The following is an 18,718-nucleotide window of genomic DNA, read 5'->3' on the forward strand; positions in this document are numbered from 1 at the left end:
ACATGTCAGAGTGCACAGATTGGTAAATGTTTTTTGAAGCTTATTTATTTTTTCTGTGTCTGTGAAAGACGCTACATGAATCATTCTCTGCTTCATCGTGTCTCTTGTGCTAATAGAAGGCAAATCTGGTATTTCCTAGTTCTTGCCACTTTGCTTGGCAGTGACTTAGTAATTAAGAAAACTGTCTTCCTAGAGTAGCTCTCTCTTACCTATGAACAGTCTTGTTATATCCAAATCAGTCCGTTAGTGTATGTAAGAATGCTCTGTGAGCTAAAATCACTTAATAACTACAGTCTTACTACTAACCTGGCCCTGGCTACTGGCCAGTGGCTCACTTGATTTCACCCACAAGTTCCAGTCAGCCCCTCCTGCCACCACCTCTTGTAGGAGTAGATGGTGCTTCTGTGTGGCTTCTCCTGCCACCCTGCCTAGATCTCACCTGGTATCTTGTGGCCATCAGAAGCCTGGCTTTACCCACCAACTCTAGGTTCCGGCTGCCACCAACTATAGGTTCTGGCTGTCCTGCTCAGAATACGCCAGCTGCTCCCTAGCAAGAATTCTCTGATTCCTGACAGATGACCCCTCTTCCTGAATTATGGTTATGTTAAATAATATGATATATAAGTGTAATAATAGAAGCTAACAACTGATTGCTCACTGTATGCCGGATGCTCTTATCATTGATTTGCTCTCTTTTGAGTCTCTCAACAATCCTAAGAGATAGATGTTATTGTCTCTGTTATTCAGATGACGAAACTGAGCTGCAGACAGGTTAAATGCTGTCCCAAAATCTCAGACTAGAATCCATGTCTATCAGAGAGTAGATCTGGAGGTTTTAAGTGTGCTTATTTTCTGATCTTTGTTTATATTGTTTTCCTGCTCTCTTGCCATGTGTCTAAATATTTCCAGTCTTCAAACACAAGTTCTGCCTCTGAAGTGACATTTTCATCAAGCACTCTGAGCTACACGTTATGTGCTCTTAGAACCATTGGTCTGAGCCAGCTGAAGGATGCCTTGCTTGTCTCTGTGGCTTAGCTAGTCTTTTATGGTGTCTTTTTTTTTCTGATTGTTTCTTGTGCAGCATTCTTGATTTTCCAAATTTTATTGTTAGTATTTGTAAGATGAGGGCACTTTGTACATTTCTCTTACATTCTTCAACATACTTAGCATGGTAGTGAGTAAGCTCATTAATTAAGAAAAATTTAAGAAACAGACATAGAGAATTTGCTGCTGACACTGTTGATTGGCTGACCCTGCCCCATTCACTACCCTTTTCATTTTAGCTTCTGGAGTGATTAGCCTAAGAGTGTTTCTTCATTAGAAGCAGTTTAGCCCTGCAGGGGATATTTGGTAGTGTCTAGAGACAGACATTTTTAAGTTTCACAACTAGGAATGGGGTGCCACTGGCATCCAGGGGGTAGAGGCCAGGGATGCTGATAATGCGCAGATAAAGATAGATTATCCACAGATTAAAATATTGTCTGGTTCCAAATGTCAGTAGTGCCCAGGCTGAGAAACTCTGGACTAAAAGTGGCAATATCACATGTTCTGGCCAATTAAATATAAGTGGAAGAGTCTGCGTTGATTTTCTTCTTCTTTTTTTTCTTTTCTGGGACAATATTTTGCTCTGTCACCGAGGCTAGGTTGCAGTGATACGATTATAGCTGACTGCAGCCTCCAGTTCCTGGACTCAAGTGATCCTCCAGCCTCAGCTTCTCGTGTACCACCACACTTTACTCATTTAGCTTTTTTTATTTGTAGAGACAAGATCTTCCTATTGCCAAACAAGGTCTTGAACTCCTGGCCTCAGGTGATCCTACCTCCTTGGCCTCCCACAGTGCTGGGGTTGCAGGAGTGAGCCACCATGCTTGGCCTGCTCTGGCTTTCTAGGAAAACTATGCTTTCAGGAGGCAGGATTCCCTCTCGAGGTTTTCAGCTTCTTCTGCTTTCAACATGAGCTTGAACTTGGAGGTGGAATATCCATGCATCTTGTGACCAAAAGGGAGCAAACAGGAAGATAAAAGTTAGCATGCTAAGGTGGCGAAGTGAAAAGATTAAAAAGCTTTGAGCTTTCTCTTACTTGTAGCCAAACACATTCCTGAGCTAATAGACTGCAGAAACTTGAGTTGGGAAGGAATGCAGCCCAGCCTCACCTCATCGAAGACTTCTCCAACCTTTCCGGTGACAAAATCCACTGCCTAGGAAGGGAGTCTAATTTCGTTGCAGATGTATCACCATTCAGCAGTTCTCCCTTACCATGAGTGAAGTTTGACTCCCAAAGATTCTGCTCATGGACCCAGTCTGCTGACCTTGGAGTCACCTGGATGGGCACTCCCACACTTTGATAGATGTCAGTGCAGAGTCGTCCTCATCAAGCTGATGAGTCTGCAGACAGACACCCTTATCTAAATATTCTGGAGCACGTACATCTAGAACCAAATATCCTCTTCCTGGGCAGCTCTTCAGTGCTACGGTCCAAAGGCAAGGCCATCAGTAAAACAAAGAGATGTAACATCTGGGACCCCGAAGCTCTTCGGTTTCCTACATAGGACTTTAGAGTCAACATACATATACTAGATGCTTCTGATAGTATAACCACATGAATGAGCCAAGAAGGAACTCTCCGTGGCTTGACAGCCCTTGTTTTTCCCTCTGTGTCTTGGGCAAGACACCAGGAATACTGCTTTCCTCTTGATTACCTTTATTTTCAATCCAGTTTGCAAATAACTAAGTGCCCCCAAACCCCTCAGAGTAAGGACAGGCAAGGTGGCTTATGTCTGTAATCCCCGCACTTTTGGGAGGCTGAGGTTGGAGGATCGCCACCAGGCCAGGAGTTTAAGACAAGCTTGGGAAACACAGGGAGAGTCTGTGTCTGCAAAAGAAAAAAGAAAAAAAAAAATTAATTGTGTGTGCTGCGCGCACCTGAGGTCCCAGCCGCTCTGCAGGCTGAGGCGGGAGGATCATAGCACTTTAAACCAGCCTGGGTGACAGAGCAAGACCCTGTCTGTAAAACAAACCCCCAAACCTCTCAGAATAAATGTATGAGAGCTGTGTCTGTTAAATATCTTTCTTTTAATTAGAAAAAATTTATTCTGGTAATAAAAACCCAAAAACCACACGAAATTTGTCACCGTAACCATTTTAAAGTGTGTAGTTCAGTAAAGTGTATTCACATTGCCGTGCCATGCTTCTCTAGAACCTCTCCTTCTCGTCCGCTGACTGTCTTTTATGGCAGTGTGGGTGGGGTCAGCCATATCTTCATATACTTGTTCATTCACCGCTTGCCCTACTGCTTACCCTCCTCCCACAGATGCCCCCAGCTTACAGTAGGAGAAAGAGGTTCCTTTGGCCGGACTTTGCTCCTCCTCAGACTTCTGCTTCAGCGGTTCAACGAGTTTGCTCAACTTCTTTTACAGTCCTCATTATTTCATTAGTTGAATGCTTAGATAGAGGTGGGTTTGCAAAACCAGAGACTTGGTTTAAAAGGGAGGGAATGTCAGGAAGCAACAAGGATTCCAGGTGGTTAGGGTGTAAACCTCACCAAGTAACTCAGCTGAAAATATTTTCTCAATTCAGTACAGGGTCCCCCATGGAAAGACGTACAAGGTCGTTTTTCCTGGCACTTCTCCCTTCCGATGACCCTGTGTTAGTGCTCTTAGTTCTTCATGCCCTCTAGCAGCCAAGGTCTTCTCGTGAGGAGCTCACTACAGCTGTTGGGTACTGTTTAATTTTGAGTTAATTGAGCTTTTTTTGCTGCTAGAGTCTTGCGTGGTGTTCTCTTGAATTCATGAATTAGTCATTCATTTGTGTGTAGCAGGCAGGCACCCTGGCAGTCTGTGGTCTGTGCAGCAGACCTTCTTTTGGACGGAGGCTCTTTGTGCAGTCTTTATTCAACGATGGTGCGAAAAACAGAATCCTCTTCAGGGTCCCTTAAACGGTAGCCTTTCTTTACATCCAGCTCTTACCTTGCAGGTGGGTATGGGTCTTAACTTCAGAATGACTACTTTCAGGGGTGTTGACTATTAGGGTGAGATGGAGACTGTTCTAAGGCTCTGGAGAAGTGATTGTGGGTTTGTGTGTGTGTGTGTGTGTGTGGGGCACTCTATAAGGGTGAGGAAATTCTGTGATTTGAATGAGTTTTTCTCAGAAGGGCTCACTTCTAAAATAAACTTAATTAGATAACTGGAATTTCCTACATAGATGGTTGTTGTCAGATTCTGTTTTCTTGCTACAATTTGGAAAGCACTTGAAATTTCGGATTCATGAATTTATACCACAAAAATTCAAAACACTCTAAAAGTACCTAGATGCTCATGCCTGTAATCCCAGCACTTTGGGAGGCTAAGGCGGGTGGATCACTTGAGACCAGGAGTTCAAGACCAGCCTGGCCAACATGGCGAAACCCCATCTCTACTAAAAATACAAAAAAATTAGCCGAGTGTGTTGGTGCATGCTTGTAATCTCAACTATTCGGAAGGCTGAGGCATGAGAATCGATTGAACCTGGGATGCAGAGGTTGCAGTGAGCCAAGATTGTACCACTGCACTCCAGCCTGGGGTACAGGGAACAATTCTGTCTCGAAAAGAAAAGAAAAGAAAACAAACAAAAGAACATAGATATTTATGGAGTCATGATTCAAATTCTTTAATTTTAATAAGCCTTGCAGCTTCCTACATCTTGAGCAGGGATAAGCTTCTCAGTGTAAGCAACCTGTAGTTCCAACGTTAACGAAGGAAGAAGCTTCAACTACTTTAAAAGTGCCTTTCAACAAGTAGCTGGTCAGTGAAGTTGGCAAAACTATTTCAACTGTAATCAATCATAATGCATTATGGCAGGTACATTACTTTTGATTTCATATTTATGATTGTTTCAGTTTTCTAGGTGTGATTGCCGAAGAGTTTGAAGTCATACATTTTAAGATTTTGTGTCAGTGAAGGATGAACGTTTTCAGTTACGACTGAGCTGGTTGTAAGCATTCACCCTGACAGTTTGGGCTGACTTATCTTTCTTGCTAGTTTTGTCCACATAAGGAGTACCACAGAAGTGCCTCACACGCATTTTGAGATAACTTTTTTTGGGTAAGAAAAATTAATATTGGTTAAGAAAAAACTTATCTAATGCATGGGCCAACCATTTCTGAGCAAAATTGTGAGCACAGGTTGTCTTGTGTCTTGGCTGTGGTCTTAAAAGACAGTGTTACATTGACTGTAATATTTCTTCCACAGAGTAAAAGCTAGATTTCATTTCTGGGTGAAGCATTGTAATTGTCTTATACATTTGTTTCTGGCCATGTTAGACAGTAGAAAAGAAGTGGGGATACACAGGAAGGAGAAGTGTCACTTTAATGTGATGCATATATAGAGCTTTCTCCTGTTTTGGGGATGGGGTTAGAGAACATGCTATCGATAAAGAAGAGTCAGAATTAGAAGATTAAGATGTTTCTATTATATTTAAACATTCTTCACCCAGCTCAAGTAACGCTTCTAAGGGGAAAAATAATTTGGTGAATTCCCACACTCCACGAAAGTCAGGGGCTATAGAGCCATTTTATCATAAAGAAGTGATGTATTGCCGAAGTGCGTGCTAAGTAGCAAACAGTGGAAATGTGTACCGTACATTTCTGAGAAATAACGCCTGGAAATGCGCTGCAAAACAGGTGCACTTGTGTATATGTGTTTATGTAACATGACTCAAGGAGGACTCAAAGATGAGAATAGCTATCCTATGAACAAAGGCATTGCACTGTAGAAATACCTTGCTGTAACAATTTTATTATACGGTCATTGTGGCCAAGAATACTGATTATTTAGCTCAGGGTTGGAAGCTAAATATGAAGCATCGTCATTCTGTGTACGGTGTATTCTGTGGTGGTTGTGCTCATTTATCATTGGGATCACAGCTTGTCCATTCTCTGCCACGATGGACACTGGGTACCATGGTCACAGGCTTCTTGAGTGCTGTTAATGGAAGGCTCTCTCTTGGCTTGCTCTGCTGGGCAGAGGTCTGTGAATGCCATTATAACTAAGACTCTCCCATTCTGGCCGGGAGAGGAAGCCGGAAGGACTTGGACTCACTGATTTGTGCTGACAGCCATTCAGCCCTGCTGTTGGAAGCTTTTAATGTTCTCTTCAGTGAGCTGGTGTTTCAGAACCTCATGACAGGGCAGGCTGATTTCTCAGATGCACACTTCTTTGATGTCTGGCTTCCCCTAGCTCACTGAGGCTCGCTCTGCCTGTTGATGAGGCTCTCCTGGCAGATTTGACACTGGACCCAGGAGGGCAGAAGCATCAGCCGTTAAGCTGGTCCAGGGCTCAAAGATAAATAAGACACCCAGCAGAGCAAAACTTCGAGGCCGGCACAGAACCACTTGGCTCCGTGTAGCGTTTCGGGCATGTGGGTTTGTGTTTGGAATTTGAGAGGAGGCACTCTGATGATCCAGCAGCCTTTGCGCTCCACTGGCATGCTAATTTTTTTTCCTGATATTGGGATTGCGTTCCCTTGACTATTACAACAGAGAAACTGAAAGGGGAATCATTTCCTGTGGCTGCACTGATGTGCACAGTGGGTGGACCGGGAAGGCAAGTCAGAGGCATTTTTCTCATTTCTGAATCCATGAGTCTGGCTTTTCCCTTAGGGGTATTTGGGCCACTTGTTATACTGTGTCCCACTGTGTAAATTGCAGGTTTGGCCAAGTCTGGCTGAATGGTTTAGTCTTTTGCAAAAACTAAAGCACTTAAAAAAAAAAGTTTCACTTTTTTTTTTTTTTTTTTTTTAACATGGCATTATTGGCCTAAATGATGTTGGGCATGGTAACAGACTAAAAGGGAGAACTTTTTTCTGCAGTTTTGCAGGGCCTGCCACTTCACAGGTGTATCAATGTCCAAATGGGGGCTGCCAGATAAGACATCATTCAGCCTCCCTGAGGGGTGGGGGAGTCGGTGTGGCACAATGCAGTCATTGTTCATTGTCTTCCCACTTAGAGTATAGTAAAACCTGCACTGCTTTAACAGCCCTATTAATAGAACATTGGATTAGGAAGAACTCTTAGGCTTTTCCCTCCTTCCATCAGTTTTAAAAGGAATTTAGAAAAATCACCATTTCTTGTATGCAGGAGTGGGGGAGGGAAAGAAGGAAGCAAACAGAGACTGACTTTGTCTTTGAAATAGAGAAGAGAGCACCTTGCAGCGAGGAGTGGGAGTTTAAAAAGATGGCCGGGGCCGAGGCGGGTGGATCACGAGGTCAAGAGATCGAGACCATCCTGGTCAACATAGTGAAACCCCGTCTCTACTAAAGATACAAAAAAATAGCTGGGCATGGTGGCACGTGCCTGTAATCCCAGCTACTCAGGAGGCTGAGGCGGGAGAATTGCCTGAACCCAGGAGGCGGAGGTTGCGGTGAGCCGAGATCGCGCCATTGCACTCCAGCCTGGGTAACAAGAGCGAAACTCTGTCTCAAAAAAAAAAAAAAAAAAAAAAAAAGATGGCCGGGCTCCTTGTAAGAAAACTTTCCTAGACAGTTATTCAGCAGGCAGATTTTTAAGTTTCTTATCTCCAGCTTGTTTAGTCTGTGGGGACTTTGATTTCTGAAAGCCCATTAGGATTCCTGCTAAACCTTACATACTTTTTTTGTTGTGTTAAATTCAGTTCAACTACCAGAGATTTTTTTTTGCCAAAATATTTTTTTCTCTGCCATGTTTTTTGGCCAATGAGAGAAGAAGGCTGGGGTAGCCAAGGCAAATGCTGCTCAAATTATTGTGCCCAAGAGGAGAGATTTGGCCCTGTGATACCGCAGGGGGACTGTTGAGAAAGAGTAGCAGGGACATTGGGAAGTGGGCAGCCTGGGCTTCCCAACTCAGGTCTTAGCTAATTTGAAATGTTGTGATAAGTCCTGCCCTTACTCATGCTGAGGAGTGGATATGCTGACAGCCATATGCATGTGATTTTAGGATTGCTCAGTTTTACCTAGCATGAGAGGGAAGCATGGCTCTCCCAGTTAAGTTGAGGTTTTATCTGAAACCCATTTTTGTTTTCAAACATGTTGGAAATGTTCCTAAAGATGTCTGAGTATGCTTTGTGGGATGTGCTTGGTGAGTATGCCTTCTTACCTTTGAGCGTTTGAGAATTTTTTTTCATTATGTTAGGGGCTTATGATAAAGTCTTCCTTTCTGAAGCTTTACGTAGAAGATATTTATAATTGAGAAGATTTTGAAGTTTTCCTCAAATCTTGTTTAAGAAAATTTTATCTTATTCATTATTCTGATTAATTTTTCTTTTAAAAGTGGCAACATTTTACAGTCAATTTATGCTTTTACAAGATAGAATATGGGTCATTCATCTAAATAGTAACAGTATCTTTGGTCCTGATGGACCTGTGAATTACATGAAACTAGTTTTCCCTTCCTTCTTCTATTTCTGTCTCCCTCTGCACGCTCTTCCCACCCCACCCTTCCAAGCGTGATCTTTGACTTCCAAAATTCATTTATGACTTTAGTCTTAAGTCATCTTTATGAAAATGACTTATCTTTGACTTACTGTCTGTTTTAGGAATAGTTGCAGGCAGAGGTTTTTGTTTTTGTTTTTGTTTTTTTTTTTTTTTTTAATATGAAAGCCTTTGCATCCTGCTACAGGAATTTCAGGATTTATAGCTGTAAGTATGGATATTTTTAGTCATGAGCTTTGCTATGCTTTGAATGTGTTTGCTAAATTACATGTGTTGGAAACTTAATCTCCAAATCCATATGTTGGTTGCATTTGGAGGTGGGGCCTATGGGACATAATAAGGGTTAAATGGGAGGTCATGGGGGTGGGGTTCCCATTGATAGTACAGGTAGCTCTATAAGAAGGGAGACCTGAGCTAGCATGCTCTTGCTCTCTCACCATACAATGCTTTCTGCTATGTTATGACATAATAGGAAGGCCCTCACCAGATGTGGCCCCTTGAGTTTTGGATTTTTCAGCTTCCAGCACTCTAAGAAATACTTTTTTTTTTCTTTCAGGATGCATAAGACAGAGCAAAAAATAAAAAAAAAAAAAAAAAAAAAAAGAAAGGTAAAACATTTTTAAAAATTCTTTTAAAAAAATAAATTACACAGTCTGTGATACTGTGTTATAACAACAGAAAATGAACTCAGGCCTGTTCTCAGAACCCTTATAATCACATTAGCTTGTGAACTGCAGTTCCCCATGAGCAGCTCCCCCTCAGGCCAGATCCTACAGGCATAAGTAGAAAACCTTGGCACCTGAAAGTTCCAGAAAGGCGTGCCTTTGTTTTCTTCACTAAGTGAGAGACTAAAAAAGTAGTGAAAGTCACTTTCCCTAATGCCTACGGGTGTCATCCTGGAATCGTACTTTCATCGACTCCAACTCGGCAAACATTTATTGAAGACCAGCTGTGTGTAGTTAAAACCACTACATGAGCTGTGGAAAAGCCCATTTGTTTCTCTTCTAAAGTACATTATGGGGCTGGGTGCGATGGCTCACACCTGTAATCCTAGCACTTTGGAAGACCAAGGCAGGCACATCACCTGAGGTCAGGAGTTTGAGACCAGCCTGGCCAACATGGTAAAACCCCCTCTCTACTAAACATACAAAAATTAGCTGGGCATAACGGTGCGTGCCTGTAGTTCCAGCTACTCTGGAGGCTGAGGCAGGAGAATTGCTTCAACCCGGGAGGCGGAGGTTACAGTGAGCCAAGATCGGGCCACTGCACTCCAGAGTCTTACTCTGTCACCAACAACAAGAAAGAGAGAAAAGAAAGCAGGCATATAGTGGGTGAAGAAACGAGGTAGTGAGTAGCTGACCGATGTAGAACGACTTCTAAAATTCCACACCTGGGAGCATTTCTTAGGATGCCAGTAGGTATTAAAAATTATTTTTGACCAAGTAAATTTGGAGAAAGGTGGGGTAGGTGAATTTGGATAGGGATTTTCTTTTTTACCGGTGGGTCCAAAGGGGGATGGTGTGTGCAGCATTTCCCATATTTATTTGACCAGGGACCATTTATTGATTTATTTAGGAGCCTCTCAGGGGGATTAGTGTTCCACGGAGAACACCGACAGAGGCTGCTCTAGACCGTGGAAGATTTTCTCTCTTCTCTCTCTTTTAGAGGGTTCTTTTATTTTGGTGCATACTTACGGAGACAGCAAACTGTGTAAGTTTCTCCATTGGTTATAAAAAGTGTTTGCATTTTCCTTGAATATTAGTGAGGTTTTGAAGGGCCAGGATAGGGAGCATTGAGTGAGCTTTTACTTGGTGCCAGTACATTGCTGAACATTTCCTCTAAAATCTCATTAGTGGGAAGTAGGAATTAGCACTTCTGATTTTTAGGTGAGATGATAACTTGGCCAACATGCCATTTATGGATCACTTCTAACATGCCAGATACTTGAAGGTGAAGAGATTTTAAAAATCACATGTAGTTTTATACATAGATTCATAGACAGTTGTAAGAAGTTATACAGGATGATTTTGTGTCCCTGTCACCCAGTTTCTCTTGATGGTGACTGCTGCAAAACAGTATTACAATGTCACAGGCAATTAACACTGATACAGTCGTGAACACTTTAACACTGTTTAGATTTCTGTCTGTCTCTTTTTTTGTGTGTGTGGGGGTCGGGGAGACAGGGTCTCACTCTGTTGCCCAGGCTGGAGTGCAGTGGTAATATCATGGTTCACTGTAGCCTTGACCTCCTGGGCCCAAGTGATCCTCCCTCCTCAGCCTCCCATGTAGCTCGCTGTGACTGCAGGCATGCTCTACCATGCCTGTAATTTACAAAAATTTTTGTACAGATGGGGTGTCACTGTGTTGCCTAGGCTTGTCTTGAACTCCTGGGCTCAAGTGACCCTCCTGCCCAGTCTCCCAAAGTATGGGGATTACAGGCATGAGCTACCATGGCCCTGCCACTTTTTACACATTGTCTTCCTGTTTGTGTGTACATTTAATTCTGTGCAATTTCTCACGTGAAAATTTGTGTGACCACCACTGCAGTCAAGATGCAGAACAGTTCCATCACAAGGGTCCCAAATGGTATGCCTTTATAACCACAGTCGGCTCTCTCCTTCCCCTCACATCCCTAACCCCGGACAGCCACTAATTCTTCATCTCTGTACTGTTGTCATGTTAGTCTCTATAAACCCAACTACACAACACGTAACCTTTTGAGATTGGCTTTTTAACATCCTAGCTACTTTTAATCTGCTGTTTCCAATTTTTACAGCAATCCTACAAGGTAGGGATTATGAGTTCTTTCTAGTAGATGAGGAAGTGAAACCCCGGAAGAGTGCAGTATCATGCCCAAGGCTATTACCACCAGTGGACCAGGAGGCGAGGTGAGGGCCCGAGCACTGCTGATTCTCAGCCTCGACTGCTTTCACTCAGCCTTGGCCTTTCCCCATCTGGCTTCCCAGTGTTCACGTTCGTTTTTACCGACACAGTTCTCCTTTTCTCTTCCTCTGTACTCAGAATAAAGTCTCTTTTGTTTTTTATAAATCTTAAATTTTAAGAAAGGAGCTTGGATCACATTATTATTTTGGAAGTGCAGAGATGGGATATTTTTTCCGTCCAGCTCTATTTTGGTCTTATTACCATTTTCCGTGCTGCGTTCCTTCACCACCTTGATGCTGCCACGAATGTTGAGGATGGTTGTAGCGTAGAGAATAAAGGCAGAGATTCTTGCACGTCGGTTCTTGAATCCGCCTGTAGGCCTCTCAGGCTTGTAGCCCACCTGAGTGCTGTATTCAGCCTACTAGTTTTGGTTGCTCTGGTGCTAAGCATACTCCCAGCGCCTTGACTCACTACAGACAAGAAGCTGTTGGTGCACTGAGGGACGGTGGGAAAGCAAAATGCATACATTTCTATTTATCACAGTAGTGCCAGATGCTGTATATTTAAGAAAAAACTTTCAGTATGCCAATATTTGAGAAGAATTACTCCCCCCACCCCCCTTTTATTAAAGACAGGGTTTGGCTCTGTCACCCAGACCCCGGAGTATTGTGACGCAATCTCAGCTCACTGCAACCTTCACTTCCTGAGCTCAAGTGATTCTCCGGCCTCGACCTCCTGAGTAGCTGGGACTACAGGCATAAGCCACTGCACCTGGCTCATTTGTCTGTCTTTAGTAGAGATGGGGTTTTGCCATGCTGCCTAGGCTGGCCTTGAACTCTCGAGTGCAAGCGATCCGTCTGCCTTGGATTCACAAAATGCTAGGATTGCAGGTGTGAGCTACCATGCCTGGCCATAAGCCTTTTGAAATCTCTATGTGGGATGTAGCTTTTAAGATTAGGAAACAGCAAAATGTGTAGATTTTTGTTAGCCATTGAACCTCCTAGACATTCTCGTCTTTCAGCGTCCGTTTACGAATGTATACGTGTATTATGTATTTAGAGATGGTGTCTTGTTCTGTTGCTCAGGGAGGAGTACAATGGCACTGTCACAGCTCACTGAAACCTCAGACTCTTGGGTTCATGCAGTCCTCCCATTTCAGCCTCCCCAATAGCTAGGATTACAAGTGTGTACTACCATGCCTAGCTAATTAAAAAAGAAAAATGGCCAGGCATGGTGGCTGACACCTATAATCCCAGCACTTTGGGAGGCCGAGGTGGGTGGATCACGAGGTCAAGAGATCGAGACCATCCTGGTTTCACGAGGTGAAACCCCATCTCTACTAAAAATACAAAAATTAGCTGGGCATGGTGGCGCGCGCCTGTAATCCCAGCTACTCGGGAGGCTGAGGCAGGAGAATTGCTTGAACCCAGAAAGCGGAGGTTGCAGTGAGCCAAGATCGTGCCATTGCACTCCAGCCTGGGTAACAACAGCGAAACTCTGTCAAAAAAAAAAAAAAAAAAAAGAAAAAAGAAAAATGTAGAGATGTGGTCTCACTGTGTTGCCCAGGCTGATCTTAAAGTCCTAGCCTCAAGCCATCCTTTTATCTTGGCCTCTCAAAGTGCTGGGGTTACAGACATGGGTCACCACGCCTGGCCTTTTAGTGTCTTTGAACTAGCTGTTCCCTCTGTCTGGAAAACTTTCCTGAGATTTCCACGCAGTTTGGGGCACTTCCTCACCTCACCTTCTTCAGATCTCTGTACAGTGTTACCTTTTTTCTCTGTCTGTCCCTGACATTTAAAATTATAACACCTCACCCTCACCCCATCCTTCTGAATTTCCTCCATCACACTCTGATCAGTCTGAATGTGCCCCGTGTCCCTTTATGTATCGGTGCATTGTTTTCCCTTTCCGAGAATGTGAGCCTCCTGAAGGCAGGGATTTTTGCATGTTTTGCTCACTGCCGTATATGCCTGGCACAGACTAGATCTCATCATACATTACATAAATAAATGTAAGTTTTCAAGGATAAAGATTTGTTGGACTTAAGTTAACCAACAGCACCCTCTTACAGGACATAAGAGAATAATCATGTCTGTACAGGTCAGCCCCTGGTAAGATGCTAATTTAAAAATGGTTGCATCAGGCCGGGTGCGGTGGCTCACACCTGTAATCCCAGCACTTAGGGAGGCCGAGGCAGGTGGATCATGAGGTCAAGAGATCGAGACCATCCTGGTCAACATGGTGAAACCCCATCTCTACTAAAGATACAAAAAATTAGCTGGGCATGGTGGCGCGTGCCTGTAATCCCAGCTACTCAGGAGGCTGAGGCAGGAGAATTGCCTGAACCCAGGAGGCGGACCTTGCGGTGAGCCGAAATCGCGCCATTGCACTCCAGCCTGGGTAAACAAGAGCGAAACTCCATCTCAAAAAAAAAAAAAAAAATGGTTGCGTCAGTTTAATACAAGTATGCTCTTTTCTTGCCTACTTAAAACGTATTTCTGACTATGACTTTTCCTTTGGAAAATGATTGACTTTGGGGGAGCTCTTTCAGAGGTGAAAGAAGTTAACTTGCAGATCTTCTAGAAAGGTTTATGCTTCTGCACAACTGAAGCGTGAGTCCAGTGTTTGCATAGCCACCTGTGTGATTACTCATTAATATTCCAGTATGTATTCGCTGAGCTATAGTCTTCCATTTTGCAATAAAAGTATTTTCACATGTTGGCTGCTGCTGTGAAAATTGGTTTCTCTCCTATGTTTGGAAAGCTTGTGCTGTAGTTTTGATGTGGGGGGTGTGGTCTAGTGCTGCATCACATTTGCTTTTTTGGCGGAAGGGGGAATCCGCGATATAAACTCTTGGTTTCAGTTTCTGTCTTTGGAGCTGCTTTTGTTAGTGCTAAGAATACTGAGAGTATCCCTACATATGATGGTTAAAAAACAAACATAGCAGGCTGGGCATCGTGGCTCATGCCTGTAATCTCAGCACTTTGGGAGACCGAGGCAGGCGGTTCACAAGGTCAGGAGTTTGAGACCAGCCTGGCCAACATAGTGAAACCCTGTCTCTACTAAAAATCCAAAAAATTAGTTGGGCGTGGTGACGGGCTCCTGTAATCCCAGCTACTCAGAAGGCTGAGGCAGGAGAATCGCTTGAACCTGGGAGGTGGAGGTTGCAGTGAGCTGAGATCTCACTATTGCACTCCAGCCTGGGCAACAGAGTAAGACTCCATATCAGAGTGTGACTCCATCTCAACAAACAAACAAAGCAAGGTTATCATTGACAAAGCTGGGTCGAGTGGGATGGAAGCTGCTGAGTGGGGAGAAGACCTGGCCTTCTTGGGGCTGATGTGTGGTTGGAGAGTGGTTTAGAGGGTGGCTGCCACTGAGGAGCAGGAAGTGGGGGCTGCTGCTGTGTCTGGAAGGACCTCCTGGGGGAGAACTAGCAAACCAGCATCATCAGTGCCCCCAGAACACTCAGCTATTTGTGTTCTGGCTGTGTGTGCCCTTGCTGGTGCATAGTCCTATTAAGGCTTGAAGAGAAAGGTAAGGAGGGTAAGACTAAGAGAGGGAAGAGTTAAGGAGACAGAGTGTTAATGCAGTACGGAAGTAACTCAAGTTCACATAGGCTTCCATGTGTGAACACTTGACTTCCAAACAACCCACGCTCTCCTTCATTATCCACAGACCACCTTGCCTGTGCTGCATTTGGACTCCCCACTGCCCACCCCAGGCGGATTCTTGCTCTGTTACCCAGGCCAGAGTGCAGTGGTGCAATCTTGGCTCACTGCAACTTCTGTCTCCCAGGTTCAAGTGATTCTCCTGCCTCAGCCTACCGAGTACCTGGGATTACAGGCACGTGGCACCACGCCCAGCTAATTTTTGTATTTTTAGTAGAGACGGGGTTTCACCATGTTGACCAGGCTGGTCATAAACTCCTGTCCTCATGTGATCTGCCTGCCTTGACCTCCCAAAGTGCTGGGATTACAGGCATGAGCCATTGTGCCCAGCTGCATTCAGACTTTTCCATGTCAGCTGAACTATCAGGAAAATTCTGAGCACAACTCAGAGAGAAATTCACATTTCAAGGCAGTTGGTTGCCAAAAGCAGAGAACCCTGATACTCACTGGAGCTGACTAGAACACCTTCTCTTTGTTAGTTAAAGGTATGGCTACGTTTAAATAACTAAAAGAGGTCAGACACGACTTACTTAGTTTCTGAGACTAGCTGTTAGCTCTCCTTTTCCCAAGGGAAATAAGCTCAGCTGAATTACTTAAATCACACTTTTTCCATTTCCCTCTGCCCTAGAAAAAGTAGGCGGCTGCAGAGAGATTGTAACAGAATTATAAAGCTACTTGGGTTAAATTAGCCCAGTACCTCACTCTTAGAGCACATTGAACAGACAGCTAACACCTCCTAATAATCACCAGCTGCATACAGATGTTTTCAAATGAAACCAAAGGTGTGCATTCAGTTTAGGGAGACACAGCAGACACGACTCAGGAATCTCACAGAACCCCAGATAAGTAGATAGAAGCAATAACCTAAGAGTCACCTAACAGGTAGTTCTGTGATTCTCCCTAAAAATCTCTACTGAAATGTTTAAGTCCTGTGCTCTTTCCTCTGGACTCCTATATCCTTCAGAAATGGTTAAAATATCTAGATGTGAAATGAATGAGATTTTACATGTCTGCGGTCTTTATGTATTTTAATGTGATAAATGGCTCCATGTATGTATATTGTTCTGTGTCCCAGCCTCATGTTTTTTCACTAAAATGTTCAGTTGGTTAAAATATGTTGTATTGATCAATATGTTATACAGAATGATGTACTTTATTGATATACTATAAAGAATTACAGTGGAGCAGCTCTGTTTAGGAAGGTTCGTTTTTGCCATTTTAGGAAGGAAAGTTTGCCAGTGATTTTGGCTGAATTGAAAACCCCTTACATGATTAGATCACATGTCTTTCTAAGTCCACTATAGTAGAGGAGTGTAAGTAACTAAGTTTATCTGAACTTGTAGGAGTCTCCCTTTAGGCTCAAATTAGTCTGGTGTCTCCACAGGGCCTTTGTTAAAGGCTGGGTTTAACTATTGGGTGGATCTGTGTTGGATCCTGTTCTAGGCAGTGCTTCTTGGAAGTCCAGACAGGGAACGCATCATAGCCTGGTCTTACCCCGTAGCATGGCCCTGTGCCATCACAGCATTAGAGCAAGGCTCAGTGTCTCCAGCTTTAGTTTTATTTTCAACCCGTTGATCACTCTTGCAGTCAGTTTAACAGTTGAATGCAAGGGTGTATTTTCTTTTTTTGTTTGTTTGTTTTGTTTTGAAGCTAGTTCGGAAATTACCACAGCTGCTTCTCAGTTAATCAGATGCTAAGACTCACTCTTGTTTCCACATTGCTTGGCTGCTACATTTATAACATCACAGCTGTCTGGGTCTAGCTTGTGTCCCCCACCCCCCTTACCCCTTTCCATCTGCCACCTCTCACCACTTCCTCACTTACTATGCAGACTCTCAAGTAAACTGCTGACTTTCCTCCCCTGCAGAAAGGCTGGGCCTTTGGTCCACAGTAGCCTCTTTCACCAGGAGAACTCTCCTAGGCTAGGAACCAACCTTGGAGTACTGCTGATCTCAGAAGTGCCGACGTTTGCCTCTGGAGCTGGCTTTGTACATTTGGGTGTTGAATTTTTCCCTTGACTTGGAAAGTTTTGCAAAGAACCTGAAAGGTGCTTTCAGATTAAGCAGCTCTGGCTCCCCATCCCAGCCACCCGCCTTGTTTTTAAAGCTGGAAGTCTTATTTGAAGTGAGGAGAGGAGGTAGGTGGGCTGCAGTCCAGGTTTTCCTGTTTGTGAATGGTGTTCCTTACCTTGGCCCATTCCTCTTCCTCATGATGGTGCTTCTAGTCTCGGCCTTTTGCCTTGTGTGTACCATCCACTGGGAGCTGTTTTCCCTTGTCCTTTAAAGCTTATTCGACTCTATCTCCAGTGCTCTTCTAGCAAGCTGTTACAGTAAGCATAAAAACCAAGAGCATTAAACAAAGAATAAAATGCCAAGTTTCTATCTCCTTGCCAACCTCATTAGAAAACAGTGATAAAGTATGTATGCGTATAATTACAGTAATTAAACATTTGAAACCAGCTCAATAGGGGACATTTTAATGCTTTTATGCGTGTGATATTTTCATTTCAGAACTGGACTCTGGGTGGCTTCTGTTTTAGTCAAGACCCTCATCTTTATGGGAGTAGGAGGAGGAAGGTGGCTTTTGACCACAGCGCCAGGCTTCTGCAAAAGTAGCTTTATTACAAGTGTATTAGCAGGGAGCAGAGCAACCTTTCCATGACTGTGTTTATTTTTGAGGGTGTGTAGCCAGCTGTCAAATATAAAGACATGGCTAGCCTGGCTAGTAAAGAAGACGTGGAAAATAACCGTAAGCTGCCTGCATGATGTGCTTGCTCTTAGTAGGAGAGGACAGGAGTACTTTGTCTTTTGAACTGCCCCGATGGAGTCACACAGCCCCGGCATTTGCGTGGGATGACAGAATATCACTATGGGGTTTGTCTGCCTCGTAGCTCTTCCACCCTGAGAGCTGGTTCTCACGAAGTGGAAAGACTAAAGGGCCAACTGTAGGTTGAACCAGGAGTTTTATTCACAAAGTAGATTTTTTTAGTTGAAATGTGTATATATGCATATATATAAAATTTCAATAGCTTTTGAGGTACAGCTGGTTTTTGGTTACATGGACAAGTTGTATAGCGGTAAATGAGATCTTAGTGCCCATCATCTGTGGAGTATAGGTTGCATCCAGTAAGTAGTTTTTTATCCCTCATCTCTCTCTCCTTTCCTCCCTCTTCTGAGTCACCAGGGTTTGTTAAATGACTCTGCCTGCTTTTGTGTACCCATAGTTTAGCTCCCATTTGTAACCGAGAGCATATGGTATTCGGTTTTCTATTCCTGAGTTACTTCACGTAGAATAATGGCCTCCAGCTTCATCCAGATTGCTGTGAATGAGACTTCATTCTGTTTTACGTCTGAGTAGTACTCCATAGTGCATAGATTGCATTTTCTTTATCACTCATCAGTTGATGGGCACTTAGGTTGGTTCTGTTTCTTTGCAATTGTGAGTGGTGCTGTGATAAACCTATGTGTGCACATGTCTTTTTGATAGAATGACCTCTTTTCCTTTGAGTAGATGCCCAGTAGTGGGATTGCTGGATGGAATGGTAGATTTACGTTCAGTTCTTTTTTTTTTTTTTTTTTTTTTTTTGAGACGGAGTTTTGCTCTTGTTACCCAGGCTGGAGTGCAATGGCCCGATCTCGGCTCACCGCAACCTCCGCCTCCTGGGTTCAGGCAATTCTCCTGCCTCAGCCTCCCGAGTAGCTGGGATTACAGGCCCGCACCACCAT

At 43.7% G+C, this 18,718-nt stretch overlaps 1 protein-coding gene across 16 annotated transcripts in view; it reads left to right on the forward strand.

Annotated features, from left to right (window-relative positions):
* The window catches only part of CARMIL1 (capping protein regulator and myosin 1 linker 1), a 468,543-nt gene that overhangs the window by 199,127 nt on the left and 250,698 nt on the right, over positions 1 to 18,718 (forward strand). For 4 of the 16 annotated variants that reach the window (XM_054254719.2, XM_078368166.1, XM_078368168.1 and 1 more), the window contains exon 1: positions 3,832 to 3,972. The exons of the other annotated variants lie outside the window; for them this stretch is intronic. The gene's annotated coding sequence lies outside the window, so the exon portion shown is untranslated. Of the gene's footprint in view, positions 1 to 3,831; positions 3,973 to 18,718 lie in introns of those variants that run through there. 16 annotated transcript variants of the gene reach the window in all.

The sequence above is a fragment of the Callithrix jacchus genome, chromosome 4, assembly GCF_049354715.1.
Source record: "Callithrix jacchus isolate 240 chromosome 4, calJac240_pri, whole genome shotgun sequence".
Lineage (NCBI taxonomy): Eukaryota > Metazoa > Chordata > Mammalia > Primates > Cebidae > Callithrix > Callithrix jacchus.